Consider the following 17,244-nt stretch of genomic DNA (forward strand, 5'->3'; position numbering starts at 1 on the left):
AGAGAGAGAGAGAGAGAGAGAGAGAGAGAGAGAGACAGGCAAATACCAGGCATGGTGGCATATACCTCTAACTGTAGCTCCTGGGAGGTCAAAGCAAGAGAGAGTCTTAGGCTTTAAGGCCAGCCTGGGTTACGAAGAGAGACCCTATCTCACAAAACAAGAGAGAAGAGGCTGACAAAAGACAGACATTTGATCAAAATGGTAGCTGGAGAATGTGAACGTATTGGGGAGTTGACCCGTTGCCAGGGTTCTGTCCCATCTGCTCAATCCCCAGGTTATTTTGGAGAAAGCAGCAACCTCTGAGTCATCCTCTAAGAGCAGGAAAGACGAGCCGCCCTGGGTAAGCCCTCCACCCAGGGCTCTAACGTCCTCCTGCAGAGTGTATGGCCATCCAAGCTCAGCAAGTCTTCAGAGATGTCCCCCACCCCCAGAGCTGGGGAACGATCGGGGGTGGGGGGGGACCCTCAAGGCTTTCAGAGCCTCGGCTCAGCCTTTGTTCTGTTTTCTCTTTGGGTTTTTGCTTTTTTTGGTTTTATATCTTGGACTTCTGCCAAAGATTTAAACATAAAATCTTTCTGAAGAGTTCCCCTGTTTTTCTAAAGTTTGAGAATCTGGGTTAGAGGCTCAACTCTAAGGTAAGGTGTTTTTCACTTTTCTCCATTCGTCTTGTGGTGCTTGGTTGCTTCCAGTTGTCTCTAGGTCTGTCCCCAGGCACCAGTGAACAAGTGGCTATCAGATACTATAGGGATGGCTGGGAGTGTAGCCAGTTCATACCCCCACACATACGTGCATACATGCACACCTCTGCATGCAGTACACATACCGCACACACATGCACATCCACCAATGCACAAACGTAAACATGCACACAGGTACACATTCATACACACAGAATTATAGAAAGATTGCGAAACGTTAGTTCAATAGTTTTTGGTTTTGTTTGTTTACTTTTTTTTTTTTTTTTTTTTGAGACAGGGTTTCTGCGTTTTGCCCTGGCCATCCTGGGACTTGCTCTGTAGATCTCCCTGCCTCTGCCTCCCAAGTGCTGGCATTAAAGCTGTGTGCCACCACTGCTCAGGGAAAGCATATATGTTCTTATTTCTAGTATTATCTGTGTGGTCACATGTCTGTCTGTATGGTGGTGTGTCTGTATGTGGTGTGTCTGTGTGGTGGTGTATCTGTATGGTGGTGTGTCTGTATGTGGTGTGTCTGTATGGTGGTGTGTCTGTATGTGGTGTGTCTGGATGGTGGTGTGTCTATATGGTGGTGTGTCTGTATGGTGGTGTGTCTGTCTGTATGTGGTGTGTCTGTATGGTGGTGTGTCTGTATGTATGGTGGTGAATCTCTCTGTAGTACACTTGAGAGACTGATACAGAATTTTAACACAGGAGTTTGAAGCCAGCTTGGGAAACAGCAAAACCCTGTCAAAACAAACAAAAACACAAAGAACCACCATCAACAAAAGAGAAATGAAGCTACTGGCAACAGAGCCTTGCTGAGACATGCGGTTTGATACAATACAGCAACATTTCCCAGAGATCTTCAGCCTCCAGTCACTCTGCTCAGCTTAAACAATACCTCGAATCACTTTAAAGTATTATCTGTACAGCTGGGTGTAGCGGGCCCAGTCTATAATCCCTGTACTATAGAGGGCAACAGGAGCATCAGAAGCTCAAGGCTCATCTAGACCACACTGAAAAAAAAAAGCTATATGTTGTTGATAACAATATATGGTGACCGTGTGTAAGATTCAAAATGTTAACTGTACAGAAATGATTTATTTTTGTCTTTGTTGTGATCATAGAAAAACTAAGGCTAGGTGAGGTCCAGGCTTGCCTGAACCACCAAGACTGTAACGCGTGCATGCCTGTCCGACACGTTTTCCCCGCGCTCTCCCTAAGGTAGCTGATGGCTTTGAGAAGTCAGGTGGCAGGAGGACTCTTGTTTGAAGCTCTCTTCAGATCCTCTAGCAAGCGGCTTTCAACTTTACCTTTCCGTAGCTTCTTAGCCACCGAAAACGCCTTGAATGGAAGCTGCTAACACACAGCTGTTTCTGTTCCCTGCCTGAATCCCGACCCATCAGAGGATCTGTGAATTTAAATTGCCCGCTCGGATGACCTGGATTTCTTCAGTGGAAATGAAAGAACTTTAGATCTGGGGTGGAATCCATTGTTCCCGCTTGGTTTCCCATGATGCCAAAGAACCTGTTTTTCCACATCTAGTTTAAGGGTTTCAGAGTCTTTAGTGGTGAGTATATGTGGAGAAGATGTCACAAAGCCACACAATTATTAGTTGCAGGACTTTTAGAAAAAAAAAGAAAGACAAAAAACATAGCATTTTGTGGGGCACAAAGGATCCTATCTAGTATCTTTCCTCAGCTGCTAATGTTTTAGCGTGTAGCAGCCCCACGTACGGTGGGGCAATACAATCAGCTTCTTAATTATGGCCTTCTATTGCATCTAGTATCCTTTTTTCCTTCTTTTTTAATTTTTCAAGTCAGGGTTTCTTCGTGTAGACCCGGCTGGCCTTGAACTAACTCCACAGAGATCTGCCTGCCTCTGCCTCCTGAGTGCTGGGATTAAAGGAGTGTGCCTTCACCTCCCAGTTCCATCTAGTATTTTAACTAATCTGCTAAACACAGAGACAGGGTCTCACTATGTAACCCTGACAGGTCTGGAACTCTTATGTAGTCCAGTTTACAGAGCTCCCTTTTTCTGTCTCCAGAGTGCTGGAATGAAGGTGTGAGCCATTATTCCTGTCTGAGATACCATTCCCCCCAAGTCTGTAAATGTAAGGGATTTCCTTTGCCCTCCTGGGTGGATCTCCACTATGTTCTAGCTTCTTCCACTGTGCGTGGATGCTATTTTCAGAGGATTTGATGAACCTGAAGCAGGTCTTAGCACCTGTCTAAACAACCTGAATCCCAGCCCAATTTTTTTTTTCTCACCTAACAGTAAGTAAGCGCCGTTGTTTTTTTCCTTTAAGTTTGCCTCCGAGACAGAAGACTACTAATTTTCTCTTGCACACTCTTGGACTTGGAAAGAATGCTTATGAGCACGTTTAGAAGGAACAGCCAGGCAGGCAGCATAGGTGTTAGTCTCACTTCACAGGTGAGAAAACTTGCTGATCAGTTAGTCAGTGGCAGCATGCAGTGCAGTTCCAATAACTCTGCGCTCATCCTTATCCTTTGCATTTTATTATAATCCTCCGGCCTTTTCATATTTGCTAGTTTGTGTATTGTTGTTTTGAGACAGGGTCCTACTGTGGTAACATAGGCCTGGCTGGCCTCTGAACTCACTCTTTGGTAGATCTTCCTGCTCAGCCTCCCAAGTTCTGAGCTGAGAGACATCAAGGCAGGCTTGTCATTTGACCTTACTAATTGGAAGAGGTGAATGGCTTCTAGTTTTATTACATTGAAAGTCATTTCTGCTCTTCTCTTCCTCCCTCCCTCCCTCCCACCCTCCCTCCTTCCTTCCTTCCTTCCTTCCTTCCTTCCTTCCTTCCTTCCTTCCTTCCTTCCTTCCTTTCTTCGTCTTCCTGTCTTTCTTTTGTCTTTTAGAAACAGGATCTCATTTTGTAGCCCAGGCTGTCCTAGAAACCACAAACCTCCTGTTTCTTGAGTGCTGGAATTCTAGACATGCTTCATCTTGTTGAACACTTGGGGCAAGGGTGCTGCCACTCAGCAACACCCCTAAAGCAGCCTCTCTTGCCTGCACAAGTCACCATGTGAGGAGTTTTAACATCCTGATGCTAAAACCCATCACCTCCAGGTGTGGGTAGGGCATGGGTAAAGACAATGTCCTGTCTCTCTGAAGATCCTATTGTGCAGCGTCTTCATCTGCTTTCTGTTGTTAGGACAAACTATCTGATACTGGGCAGCTTAGGAGTTTCTGTAGCTCATGGTTCCGCAGGCCAAAGGCATAGCACTTGTAGCTGCTTTGTCATCTAGCCAAGGTCCCCTTTCAACATCATGATGTGGCAGTGGACATCACATGGTGAGATAGAGCAAATAAATTGATCCACATTCTGTCATAAAGTCATCAACACCCTCAATCCCATCTAATCCTAAATTTAAAGGCCCTATGTCCTAATGCTATCAGCATATGGAATTGAGGATTAAGGTTTTTTTTAAGATTAATTTATTTATTATGTATACAACATTCTGCCTCCATGTATGCCCACATGCCAGAAGAGGGCACCAGATATCATTACAGATGGTTGTGAGCTACCATGTGGTCGCTGGGAATTGAACTCAGGACCTCTGGAAGAGCAGCCAGTGCTCTTAACCACTGAGCCATCTCTCCAGCCCCGAGGATTAAGTTTTTATCATGTGAAACTTTGAGAGACATATTCAAACCATAGCACACAGCTAGGTTTTTAAAATTTTTGAAACAGGGTCTCACTATATAGCCCAGGTTGGCTTTGAATTTCTTATGTAGCTGAGTCTGATCTCAAACTTGTGATCCTCCTGCCCCATACATGCTGAGATTATAGGTTGGAGACATTATGTTTGACTCATAAACTAAGGTTTGAGAACTTCTTACAATTTTTGTTTTGTAGGGCCTGGTGGCATATGCCTTTTATCCCAGAGGCAGAGAGAGGTGAATCTCTGTATACTCTACACAGTGAGTTCTAGGATAGCCAGGGCTGCATAAAAAAACCCGTCTCAAGAAATTTACCTTATTTTTATGTGTTAATGTTTTTCTTTCATGCATGTCTGTGCAGCACATGTGTGCCTGGTACCAGTGGAGGTCAGAAGAGGGCACTGGATCCTGTGGGACTGTAGTTACAAATGGTTGTGAGACACCATGTTGGGGGTGATGACAACTGAACCTGAGCTCTTTGCCAGAGCAACCAAGTGTTCCTAACCATTGAGCCATCTCTCTAGTCCCCAAGTTGAGAACTTTTAATAGAGGTGCCCAGTGTCCAAAGCTTGTCCAATGGCAGCTATTTTGTCTCCCCCATTTCTGAGCCCAGAGCATCGAGCATGTTAGGCAAATGCTGTACCACCCAGGTATCTCACTAGCCCCATGGCAGCAACAGTTTTTTTTCTGCTAGAACATTCGACGTGTCTTAAGGAACAACTCATTCTGTGTAAAATACACATTTATGGAGCAGCTGGCTACAGGGAATACCGAAACTGTTTATGCCTCGGGCTATTTTCTTTCTAGTAGATGGAGGCAAATAATAAATAGGTAATTAGAAGGATGGGCTAAGCGGTAAGAAGGGAATTGGGGCAAAGTAAGGCTAACTGCAGGTACCAAGTTCCTCTCAAGACCTAGGGGTGGGGGAGGGGCCATCTGAAGCTTCTGTAAATAGCTGAAGAGACCCAGACAGGGAAGAAAGGCTGTGTGCTTAAGGAACAGAAAAGACTCACGCTGCTCAGTTATCTAGAAAGGGATTAGCAGATAGTGAGAAGTGGCAGCTCGACCTTTCTTATCGTCTACACAAATGACTCAGTGCGTCCTTGCCCAATAGTACACACTTAGCAAAGGAACCACGCAGAGCAACATCCTTCAGAAGCTAGAGGACTACGCGCCAGACAATGACATCGTCCCTTTGCTAGCCTGAAATTCCTGCTGATGAGAAAAGTTTTGACATTTGACTAAAGGGGGGAAAAAGCATTACGAATTTGATATTCAGAGGATTTTGCCTAATCCCTTAGTCTTTTATCCTCTTGCCAACCATCACTTGAAAATAAGCTGTTAGTGTGCAGGAATATGGCACACATGCCTGGTAGAGCAGGTACAGGACCCTGGGTTCAATTGTCAGGACTGAGAAAGGAAGGAAGGAAGGAAGGAAGGAAGGAAGGAAGGAAGGAAGGAAGGAAGGAAGGAAGGAAGGAAGGAAAAGTAAAACCCAGATTGTCAATGAGGCAAATTGGCCCTAGACATTTGGTTCTCTGATATACATTCTCTCTCTCTCTCTCTCTCTCTCTCTCTCTCTCTCTCTCTCTCTCTCTCTCTCTCTCTCTCTGTGTGTGTGTGTGTGTGTGTGCTTGTGTGCTTGTGTGTTCTCCTGTATCCTAGGCTGGTCTAAACTCCTTCTGTAGTCAAAGATTACCTTGAACCTTGAACTTCTTAACCTGCCCCAAATTCCCAAGCGTTAGGATTATAATAGACACCTGTCGTCATGCTGGGGAATCTAATCCAGGGCTTCATGAAAACTCCACTGTTTGATCTGCATCACCAACCCCTCTGGTATACCTCCCTCTCTGTCTTTCTCTGACCGTCTCTGTCTCTCTGGTGAAAGTGGCCATGGCAGTGGTGGAAACTACCACCAGGGTCTCAAGCACTGGGTCTCATGTAGATGAGGCTCAGGCGGGCTCTTAACTTGCCATGTTATTAAGGCTGACTTTGAACTTCTGGTCTTCTCAAGTGCTGAGGTTACAAGTGTGTGCCACCATATCCTGCTTTAGCTTAGCCAAGATAGCTCCACTTAATCTGCCCCACTCTAGAAAAATCCTGAAAGGACAACCATGAACCTTTTTATTGTTTTCTTGAAAGGCTTAAATTTTATTTTATGTGTCTTGCCTGCATGTATGTCTGTGTACCACTTGTGTGCCTGGTGCCCACAGAGACAAAAGAGAGCATCAGATCCAGTAAACAGGAGTTACAGGCAGTTATGAGCCACTGTGTGGGTGCTGGGAATTGAACCCGAGTCCTCTGGAGGAGCAACCAGTGCTCTTAACCACTGTGCCATCTCTCCAGCCCCCAAAGCAACCTTTTTTTTCCCCTTCTTGTCCTTCCTGTTCTTCCTTCTTTCTTTTTCTGTTTTTGAGAGACAGAGTGTTGCTCTGTAGGCCAGACTGGCCTTAAAGTCACCAAAAAATCCACCTGATTCAGCCTTCTGAGTGCCAGGATTACAGTAGACCCCAAAGTTCAAAAGTGACAATTAGATAATATTCACATTCCCTGGGCTGTGGTCATCATGACATGAGTATGCATATACATTCACATTACCAGGGGAATTGTCACTGTGTGCATTGTTTTACATACTGGTTATATCAAAATAAAGTTGGAGGAAAAATGAATAGAATTTTAAAATTATTTTTTATATTAAATTTGGAGCCGGTCCGTGGTGGCACACCCCTTTCATCCCAGCACTCGGGAGGCAGAGGCAGGTGGATCTCTGTGAGTTTGAGGCCAGCCTGATCTACAGAGTGAGTTACAAGACAGCTAGGGCAGTTACACAGAGAAATCCTCAAAACCACAAACAAAAATATTGCCAATATACAAGAATAAAAGTAATTATGAGACAGGAAAAAGATTGAGGTCAGGCATGGTAGCACGTGCCTTTAGTGTCAGCACCTGGGATGCAGAGGCAGAAGGATAACTGTGAGTTAAAGGCCAGCCTGGTCTATGTAGCATGTTTCTGGACAGCCAGAAGTTAATAGAGAAACCATTTCTTAACCCCAACCAAAAAACATTGACCCTATAATCTGAACAAGGGGGAAAGGAACCCATGCAGTACTCTGATATGGTTAGCGTTAGAGGAATGGAGCCCGTGTAGGACTGTGATGTCATCGTTAGAGGAATGGAGCCCGTGTGGGACTGTGATGTCATTGTTAGAGGAAAGGAGCCCATGTAGGACTGTGATGTGGTCACTGTTGGAGGAAAGGATTTGTTTTTTTGTTTTTGTACCCATGATAATCCAAGCCAAGGCCTTGTACACGCTAGGCAAGTACTGTCCCACTGAGCTACACTCCCAGTCCACGTGTGTTTTATTATTAGCAAATATGGATGAGTTTTGGAAATTCTTCCTAAAACCCAAGTAGTGGGATGAAATCTAGCTAGGGAGCTAGGGATTCCATGGAAAGATGGTGACCAAATTTATCACCACCCCCTCAAAAAAAACAAAACAAGAACACAGAAAACGGCACACCATCAACCACAAAACCAAGCAAGCGAAAGAGAGAGGGAGGGGCTCCCGGTTCTAGTTCCTCTTGTTTCCCAGGTTAGAAAGGACAGACTGGGGTAAGATGTGACTCAGTAGATGCTTGCCTAGATTTTATCCCTAGTACTCCATAAAACTGGGCATGGTGGCACATGCCTGCCGTCGCAACACAGATCAGACTTTAAGGCCATCCTTGGCTGCATGGTGAATTTGAAGACAGCCTGGGACATATGAGACTCATATGTCTCAACAATAAGCAAACTAACTCAGGATGGGGTTTGGGATTTTTTGTTTGTTTGTTTTGTTTTTTTGTTTTTCTAAAGTAAGATGACCATAGTGCAAAGCAACTGATTAGAGATATCCATGGTTAAGAACACTGGCAGCTCTTCCAGAGGACCTGGGTTCACTTCCCAGCACCCACGTGGCAGCTCACAAACTGTCTGTAATTCCAAGATTGGACACCCTCATACAGACATACATGCAGGCAAACCCCAATGCACATAAAATAAAGATAAATTATATTTTTAAAATTAAATTAAAATTATATCAAAATAAATTAAATTAAAAATATTAAAATAAAAATAAATTATATTTTAAAAATACATTATTATAGTTTCCACCAGACTTTTATTTTGTTTGATTATCTGAGACAACATCTCACTATGTAGCTCTAGCTGGCCTGCTCAGAACTTATTATGTAGCCCAGGTTGGCCTCAAACTCACAGAGATCCTGCTACCTCGGTGCTGGGATTAAAAGCATGTGCCATCATACCCAGCTCCATCAGTTTTAGGGCTGAGTGGTATGGATCACATATGCTTTTAGAGTACAACTCTAGAGTATAGCTACGGTACCTATAAGTGATGGCTATTACCAGAATTAATTTCACGAGTTGGTGAGCTGATATTTGCTTGCTTTGTAAAATAATTTGCCATGAGGTCAGAGGATGGTGTCTGCCATGTTCATTGTTATATTGTTGGCAATGAATATTCCGTTTCTGACTTACCAACTGGTGTGTTGGATGCATTCATTTTTCAAATTTCAACCCGGTTTTTAATGCGTCTGAATTCCTCCCAAGCTAGACACAGACCCAACTTTTCCAATGGGAAATATAGGACCGCAGGAGTGTGTATATGGCCCCGGTAGAAGCAAATGCATAGACAGGGACTCAGATACTCAGGGATAGCACCCAGAATTCTTTTTCCTGAAGATCTTCTAAGGCTAGGACAAGCAACTGTTTATATAAGCTCACAGTGTGAGATTTGAACTGCCAAACAGGCCAAGGCTTTGAAGTATCTTCCTGGATAGGGAAAGGGGATAAACTAGATAAAACCTGATTATTCTAAGATCTGCCCCTAATCAAATGGGCCTAGGCGTAAGAACCGGAAAAGCATCTTCCTGGCTCTTGTCATTATCTGCTGGCACTGGATTTGAAAACAGTGCTAACTAAGCATGCTCGGAAATGATGGGGAGTGTGCTCAATCTACAGCTAGAAGCTCACGCTCTACCAGCTTAAAAAGGAGCCTGGAAAAGAAACCTGAAGAGCTTTCTAGTGATATCCTTCATTTCTATCTAAGAAAAGCCCCGTGTTCCTCGCTGAATCAAGGCAATTTCACAACTCCCAGGGAGCTTCTGGGAAATGGTCGTCTACTCACTGATGAATCAACTAGAGACCCCTTTTCAGATTCTTGCTCTGCAATAGAAGAATGTTGGAGTTGCTCAAACTACCTTTAGTGTAACAGAGAGGGAGATACAACGTTTCCTATAATATACTGGAATAATATGTTCAAGTTAGGAATTTTCATACCATGTATATAAATGTATAAAATATTTAAGAAGCATACTTTAACATTAATAAGTACTTATTAATCTATAAAAGAATAATTTTTGTATTTTTGTTGTTAAGGTATTTTGGTTTTTTTTTTAAATTTATTTATTTATTTATTATGTATACAGCATTCCTTCCATGTATGCCTGCAGGCCAGAAGAGCCACCGTGTGGTTGCTGGGAATTGAACTCAGGACCTTTGGAAGAGCAGGCAATGCTCTTAACCTCTGAGCCATCTTTCCAGCCTGTATTTTTTTTTTTTTTTTTTACGATTTACTTATTTTATGTGTCTGAGTACTTTTGGTACCTGTGGAGGTCAGAAGAGAGTGCCAGATCCCCTGGACTGGTTGAATGTGAGCTCTGAGAATCAAGCATGGTCCTTGATCATGCCACAAGTGCCCTCGACTACAGAGCCATCTCTTCAGCCCCTTGTTAGTTTTTCTGAGACAGGATTTCTGGCTGTAATCTAGTTTGGCCTCAAACTAATGCAGCCCTCCTGGGGGGCTGGGATTACAGGCTGCGATCCGTGAGCATTATATTTCTAAAGCTCGTTCTTGGACCCCACGTCAGTGCTGAATATTCTTTTAGAGCCAGATAGTGGATTTCTCATACACCTCGCTGTTGGTCCTTTCGTCAGGTAATGGGCGGTTGGATGAGTTCTACTCTGAGATTATGAGAAGTCTGCTGTGAACGGCTGTGAACAGGTTTTTGTGAGGATAACGTCAATTTCTTCTGTGTTGCTGTGTCACATGGTAACCGTTCGGCTCAGGAAAGACATGTTTTGCAGAATAGCTGCATCGCTTACATTTCTACTAGCAGTGTAAGGCATCCTACTTTCTCCAACTCTTCTTGCTCTTTCGTCTTCATGATTATATCCATCCTGATGGACGAAAAGTGGTTTTGATTTGCATTTTTCTAACAGCTAATGTTTTGGGCAGATTTCCATGTGCATATTGGCTATTTGTATATATATATATTTTTTTTTTTGAGAAGTGTGTATCTAGATACTTTGTCTACTTTCAAATTGAGTTTCTTGTTTGTTTGTTTTGAGACTGTCTCATGTATTCCAGGGTGGCCTCAAACTCAGCTTTGTTCAAAGAAAGACTTGGAGATCCTCCCCGACCTTTTTTTGGTCTTGATAATTCGGTTCCCATTTTTCCATGGAATCACTAGCTAGATTTCATCCCCCTATTGGGGTTGTAGGAAGAACTTCCAAAATGTATCCATATTTGCTAATATTAAAACAGATGTGGGCTGGGAGTGTAGTTAAGTGGGACAGTACTTGCTTAGCATGTACAAGGCCTTGGCCTCAATTCTCAGGGGTGCAAAAATAAAACCAAATCCTTTTCCCTAACAGTGACCATATCACAGTCCTACATGGTTTCCTTTTTAAATTTATAGTGTCAAATTTTGTTTTGTTTTTAGTGGGGTCAGTTGAGACAGGGTCCTTCTGTTTAGTCCTGGCTATCCTGGAACTTGCTGTATAGATGAGGCTGGCCTCAAATTCACTGAGATCCTCCTGCCTCTGCCTCCCAAGTGCTGGGATTAAAGGCGCGCCACCACCGCCCGGCCTCTCATTGACTTTTAAGAGCCCTTTCATTATCCTGGATATAGATGTATGGTTTTCTCTTTCCTGCAATTCTTCGCCTCCCTTCTCTCTCCTTGCTTTCCCGGTCTCTACCTTTCTCTGTCTCCAGAGGCTCACTCTAGCTCTGGCTGGGCTGGAACTCCCTATCTAGGTAGCCTAGGATGGCCTTGAATCTGCAGCAGTTCTTGTGTCTCAGGCTTCTTTGTACTGGGATTGATGTATGGGCCTCCAAGCCTGTTCTTTTCTGTTTGTTTTCCAAGACGCGGTTTCTCTTTTGTAACAGCCCCAGCTGTTCTGGAACTGGCTCTGTAGACCTCTGTGGCCTCGAACTCACAGAGATCAGCCAGCCTCTGTCTCCCAAGTGCTGGAATTAAAGGTATGTGCCAACACTTCATCAGCCTGGTTATTTACATTTATTATTATTATTATTTTCTTTTTTTAATTTTATGTGTGTGGGTGTCCCTGGTGCCCAAAGAAAAGATGATCAGATCCCCTGGAACTAGAATTACAGGCACCTATGAACTGCTATGTAGGTACTGTGGAAGAGCAGTCCGTGTTCTCAACCACTGAGCGACCTCTCCAGCTTGCCCTTACCTTGCTTTTTTGAGACAGGATCTTGTATTCTCTAGGCAGGCACTTTGGGCTTTGTACTTGCCTGGCAAGACCTCTACCAACTGAGCAATATCTCCAGTCCTCCTTCCCTCCCCCCCTTTTTTTCTTTTTAAGGAAATGTTTTAGGAATTATTTTTATTTATTTATTGGCGTGGGAGGGGTTAGAGATGAGAGGATAGACCAAGGGAGTTAGTTCTTTCCTTCTAACCTGAGTTCCAGGGCTCAGACTCAGGTTGTCACGTTTGCCCAAAGTGCCTTACCTACTGAGCCATCTCTTCGGTCCTCTTTTCACTTTTTTATTGGTTTCCTTGGAAACACAAAAGTTTTCCTATTTGATGAAGTTCGATTTATCTACTCCTGAGTTTGAGGCTCAAAATTTTCCAAGTATAACCAAGTTGGATTCTCTTTTGTCAGTTTGTTTTGGATGTCATGTTTGAGAAACCATTGCCAAGTTCAAGGTCCCAAAGACCGTGCCCCTCACTCCTGCTTGCTTCTTCCCAGTTATGGTCTTAGCTCTTACAAGTAGTGTGATCCCTTTGGTTTCTTTGAGTAGTTTGAGGTGGGTTAAGTTTGTTCTCTAGAATGAGTGTGCCTAAGCATCTGTTTGTTTAAAGGGCTGTGCCTTCCACACATGGAAGAGTTTATTTCTGGACTTCTTGTTCTGTTCTATTGATCTCTATGTTTGTCCTTGTATTACCACCACACTCTCTTAATTGCTATGGCTTTAGGGAGAGTTTTGTAATTAGGAGGATGGATTCTCCAACTGTCTTCTTTTACAAGGCTGTTTTGACTAGTCAGTTGTATGTGGATTCAGCCTACCTGTCTTGAGTCATAATTGCTTCTAGTCCGTTTTTTCCTCCCAGGTGTCCTAGCAAACTGTAATAGTAAAAACCGTTAGGGTCAGACATACATGGAGCTTTCCCCAGCAGCTCTGATTTCAGGGATAGCTTAAGATAAACCAGGTGCATTTTGGCCAAGATGAAGTCGTTTCTGTCTTAACCTATATAGAACATTGTGGGGGTTGGGTACAGTGGCTCACACCTGCAATCCCAGCAGCAGAAGGAAGGCTCGGGAATTCAGTCATTCTTAGTTACATAGTGAATTTAAAAGCAAAGGAAAAAAAAAAGGAAAAATAAATAAATAGTGGGGATCTGGCTGTCTTGCTTCTATAAGCAAATCTCCCAATAAATTTCATGGTGCAATGCAAGATCTGTCTTAGATCTGTGTGCCTGCCTCTCATTCTTCCCTGCCATGGCAGAATGGGACCCATCCTTGTTCTCTAGTATTGGGACATTGGGGAACATATGGACATCACTGTTCAAGGTTTACTAAAATAAGTTTTAATCATGAGTTTTGTGGTTTCTTGCTTGAAATATCTCAGTTTTCTCCCAAACAGGCACTGAAAGGAGGTACTAATGAAAGCAGTTATTCGCTTGTTTGTTGTTGTTTGTTTTGTCGCTTATATTTGTGGTATCAAGTACAAGAAACCAGTACTCAGGTATGGAGGTATATCAGCTAGAGAATTACCACTTTTCAAGTTTGCAGAAAAAGTTTACCGATTTGCTTTATGGGTTATTCTTTTGGTGACCTAAACTGAAATGTCTTTGCGGGGAATTCTCCCGTCTGAGGTGTCAAGTTACTTACTCACCCCTCCAAGATACAAGTTTTTTATAAGCATGGAATTGGAGACTCAAGCGGTAGGCTGGATGCGGTATAATGGTTAAGAATTATAGGAATTGAGACCAGAGAGTTCTGTGTTTAAATGTTTCTGTCAGTCAATAACCATGTAATTAGGGCAAAATTCTAAACCTTTGTGTATAAAATGGGAAAAAGAATCTTTTCCTCATTAAGTAGTTATAAAGACCATCTAAAATCAAATAAAATTAAAGGTAAAATGAAGCAGCTCTCAGCTCTGTGCTGGGCAGTGTTACATTTCAGTACTTGACATCTGCCGCAGGACGCTTCATTCAAGGAATGAGAAAGAGCTGTGTCATTGCTCAGGCTTTCTAGTGTTCTGGGTCATTGTGTCCATGGGTGTGAGGCCTTTTTGCTTCAAGATACAGTGTTTGGGAATGGAGCTTTTCTCTCTTTGGAGTGGGAAGGGGTCCCTGCTCCATTATGACCACCAGCAGGCTTTGGGCATCCCATGGCCTGATAAGAACACTCAGCCAGTATTAGTAGGTTTGCTTTCTTTCCCCCCCCCCCCAGGGTTTCTCTATGTAGCCTTAGGTTATTCTGGAACTTGCTCTGTAGACTAGGCTGGCTTCAACTCAAACTCATAGAGATTCATCTGCCTCTGCCTCCCGAGTCCTGGGTTTAAAGCTGTGTGCCACCACTGCCACCAGGCTGTGTTACTAGGTTTTGATGTTCATGATATGGATCCTTGTTAACTTCAATCAGAGTGTCACACGGGCCGAGCTGCTTCAGAATCATCCTCCGCAATAACTTCTTGGGAGTCCATATATCAAGAAATATCACTGAGAGTATCACCGGGATTTAGTAGATAGATGGCCCCACTTTTGATCTCAGCAATTGGGAGATAAAGGTGGGGAGAATCACAAATTCAAGGCTAGCCTAGGCTACGTAGCAAAACCTTGTCTGAACATAACAACAACAGTTACTGTAGGTATCATCGGAACAAGTTGGAAAAGTTGTGGGGAAGATGAACGACACCAAAAATAAATTTCTGAAACCTTGATAGTTTGGGGCCAGCGAGATGGTTCAATTAGCAAACACAATTTCTGGCATCTAATGACATGATTTTTATCTCCAGAGCCTATATGGCAGGAGAGAACTGACTCCCTTGTGCTGTCCTGTGACTGCTACCCACATGCACACACACAATAAATGTGTCTAATGAATTTTTAAAATTTTTATAATTTGAACCTTAATTTCATGTATCATAAAACACCAAAAAATAAATAAGAAGGAAGTTATTTGGTAGAAGCATTGAAAAGTGTCAGCCTAACAGTGATGGGCGATACACATACACACAAAACAGACATAGGTTAAAAATAAACAGTATTGTGGAGGTTTTTAATTATAGGGATAAATTCTACACATATTTGAGGGCAGTCATAGATTGTAATGGAGTATAGCAATGTTGATAATTATTGATGCTCTTTAATCACTACATAATTGCCAGAAATTGGTGTTCAAGAGACCATGAGTTTTCCGTCAGAGATGGGGAGGAAAGTCCTTTAGTCAAAATTTTTGGTTTATATGGAATTGCTTCTGTAATTTCAGACAAATGGAACTGGCGAAGATTCGACTCAAATTCGGTTTGCAAAATAGAACACTGTACAAATAGTGTAGGGAGTTCAAAGTTCTGAGAGCATGACCGCCCCATCCTTTTTTCATTCAGTGTGGTTCTTGTTGTTACTAAGTATCCTTTAGAAGAAGCACAGCTGTAATTGTAACCTTTCTTTCTGGCACCTTTTCCTCCCAGCTGTCAGTTTCTCGGTTGGGAGGATCTACTCTGGAGGTCACGACTATTCCCTCATCTGAAGAATGAGATTACTTAGGCAGAAGATGTAGCTCCCTGTAGAGTACTGATTAGCACGTGGAAGGCCCTTAGCACACTTGGGTTCAGTGATGACTCAGCTGGCAAGAGCGCTTGTTGCCAAGTCTGATGACCCGAGTTTGGCTACCAGAATCCTCGTGGTGGAAGGACAGAACCAACTCCTGCCAAGTTGTCCTCTGACCATCAGATGTCCCTTCTCCCATGAATAAATGTATAAAATTTTTAATTAAAAAAAATAGTCACTTCACCATGTACACCGCGGCACTCTTCAGGCACAAACCAGGAGCGGTGTTCCTTTATGTAACCTCAAGTTCAGGAGATTGGGGTCCAGTGGAGGATACGTGTTAAGTCCCACCTACACTGTATTTGAAGACAGTAAGCAGTTTTGAGCAAACATAGATAGGTAGGTTTACCGAGGCTCAAACATTCAGTTATTTTGTCTATCTTAAACGTAAATATGGGTTCAAAAAATTTAATTAGGTTATAAGGTCGGCTCTGGGTCTGTAAGTAGAGACTGATAGAATTTGAGAGCTGGAAGGCTTTTTAGAAGACCTGTCTAGCCTCTTCGTTTTATAGAAGAGAAAACCAAGGCCCTGAGACATATTGAGACAATGTAGGTCACTCAGTTAATTAGTGACAGAAGGAACTCCCGTGTCCCAGCGCCTTCCCAAGACAGTGGTTTTCTAGTGCGTGCTCAATTCCTCCAACCAGTGTGGCACGCCCATCATTTATTTATGCAACCCCTCTTTCGTTTTCCTTCCCCTTTCTGGGACGCCTTGAACCTGGGGGAGCCCTCACACTCGAGACACGCTGTCGCGCGGCCTGGGACTCGGTCCCTGTGTCCTTTTCGCAGCAGGTGCTCCACACCTGGCTTTAATCGCTGCATCATCGGTGGGGCGGGGGCTTCACAGGGCTCCCGATGTCACAGCACACGCGTGTCCCCGGGGCCTTGGTGCGCACGGAGGACGTGGTGGGTCGGAGCCCACGCGGCTCACAGCAGGGTTCCCAGAGCCGGCGTGAGTGACCTCGGCGCCGACCCCGCAGGCCTCTGGCAGCCGGGGCGTGCCCGCAGGGCCTGACGTGGCGGGGCCTGACGTGGCGGCGGGGGAGCAGGTTCTGCACTGCCCCACGCTCCGGCCAGAGGGCGCCCGGCCACAGCCCTTTCCCCGCCCCGAGGCCGCCCGGGGCCGCGCGAGGAACAGCGCGGGCCGCCCGGGAGCCGAGCAGCAACCCCGCCTCCCGCCGCCCTTAGTCCGAGGTCGGGCCGGGCGGAGGGGCGCGGAGCTGCACGGGCAGCCTCCCTCCCGGGTAGCCCTCGCAGGACCGAGCTGCGACCCGAGCTACGCCGGTCACGGCCGCCCCTCGGCGCCCGGGCCAATCAGCGGCGCGGGCACAGATATGCAAATGAGGCGCCGGTTGCTGCGGGAGTGCCGCTCGCAGGGGCTGGTGGGGTCGCGCTGGGGGAGTGAACCGGGCCAATCAGGCGGGTGCGTGGCGCGCGGGGGGGCGGCGCCCCTGCTCGCCTCCCTCCTTTGCTCCAGGCCGGGCGCTGACAGGGGGGCCTGGCCGCGCAGCCGGTAAGTGCCGCCGCTCGCCGCTGCCGCCCTCCGCCTCTGGCGTGGGGAGGACACCCGGGGCGCCCCGGGACAGCGAACACCGCTCAACTGGTGGAGCCTGGCGGGGGGGGGGAGGGTGTCTTAGCCCGGTGGTCGCCGGAGGCCGCCCCCGCCCGGCTGGACGCGCGTGTCAGTCTAGCGGGGCGAGGCGGGGGGCGGCGGGGAGCCTTAGCTGCGGCGGTGA

The 17,244-nt window shown here is 45.1% G+C and overlaps 1 protein-coding gene across 7 annotated transcripts in view; it reads left to right on the top strand.

Moving 5' to 3' along the window:
* The window catches only part of Chd9 (chromodomain helicase DNA binding protein 9), a 219,135-nt gene that overhangs the window by 57,659 nt on the left and 144,232 nt on the right, over positions 1-17,244 (top strand). Inside the window, exon 1 of one of the 7 annotated variants that reach the window (XM_050143924.1) lies at positions 16,891-17,021. The exons of 5 other annotated variants lie outside the window; for them this stretch is intronic. The gene's annotated coding sequence lies outside the window, so the exon portion shown is untranslated. Of the gene's footprint in view, positions 1-16,890; positions 17,022-17,244 lie in introns of those variants that run through there. One more of the 7 variants, XM_050143926.1, reaches the window with a different exon arrangement.

Source organism: Alexandromys fortis, unplaced genomic scaffold, assembly GCF_014885135.2.
Source record: "Alexandromys fortis isolate MF-2015 unplaced genomic scaffold, M_Fortis_MF-2015_v1.1 scaffold_1, whole genome shotgun sequence".
NCBI lineage: Eukaryota > Metazoa > Chordata > Mammalia > Rodentia > Cricetidae > Alexandromys > Alexandromys fortis.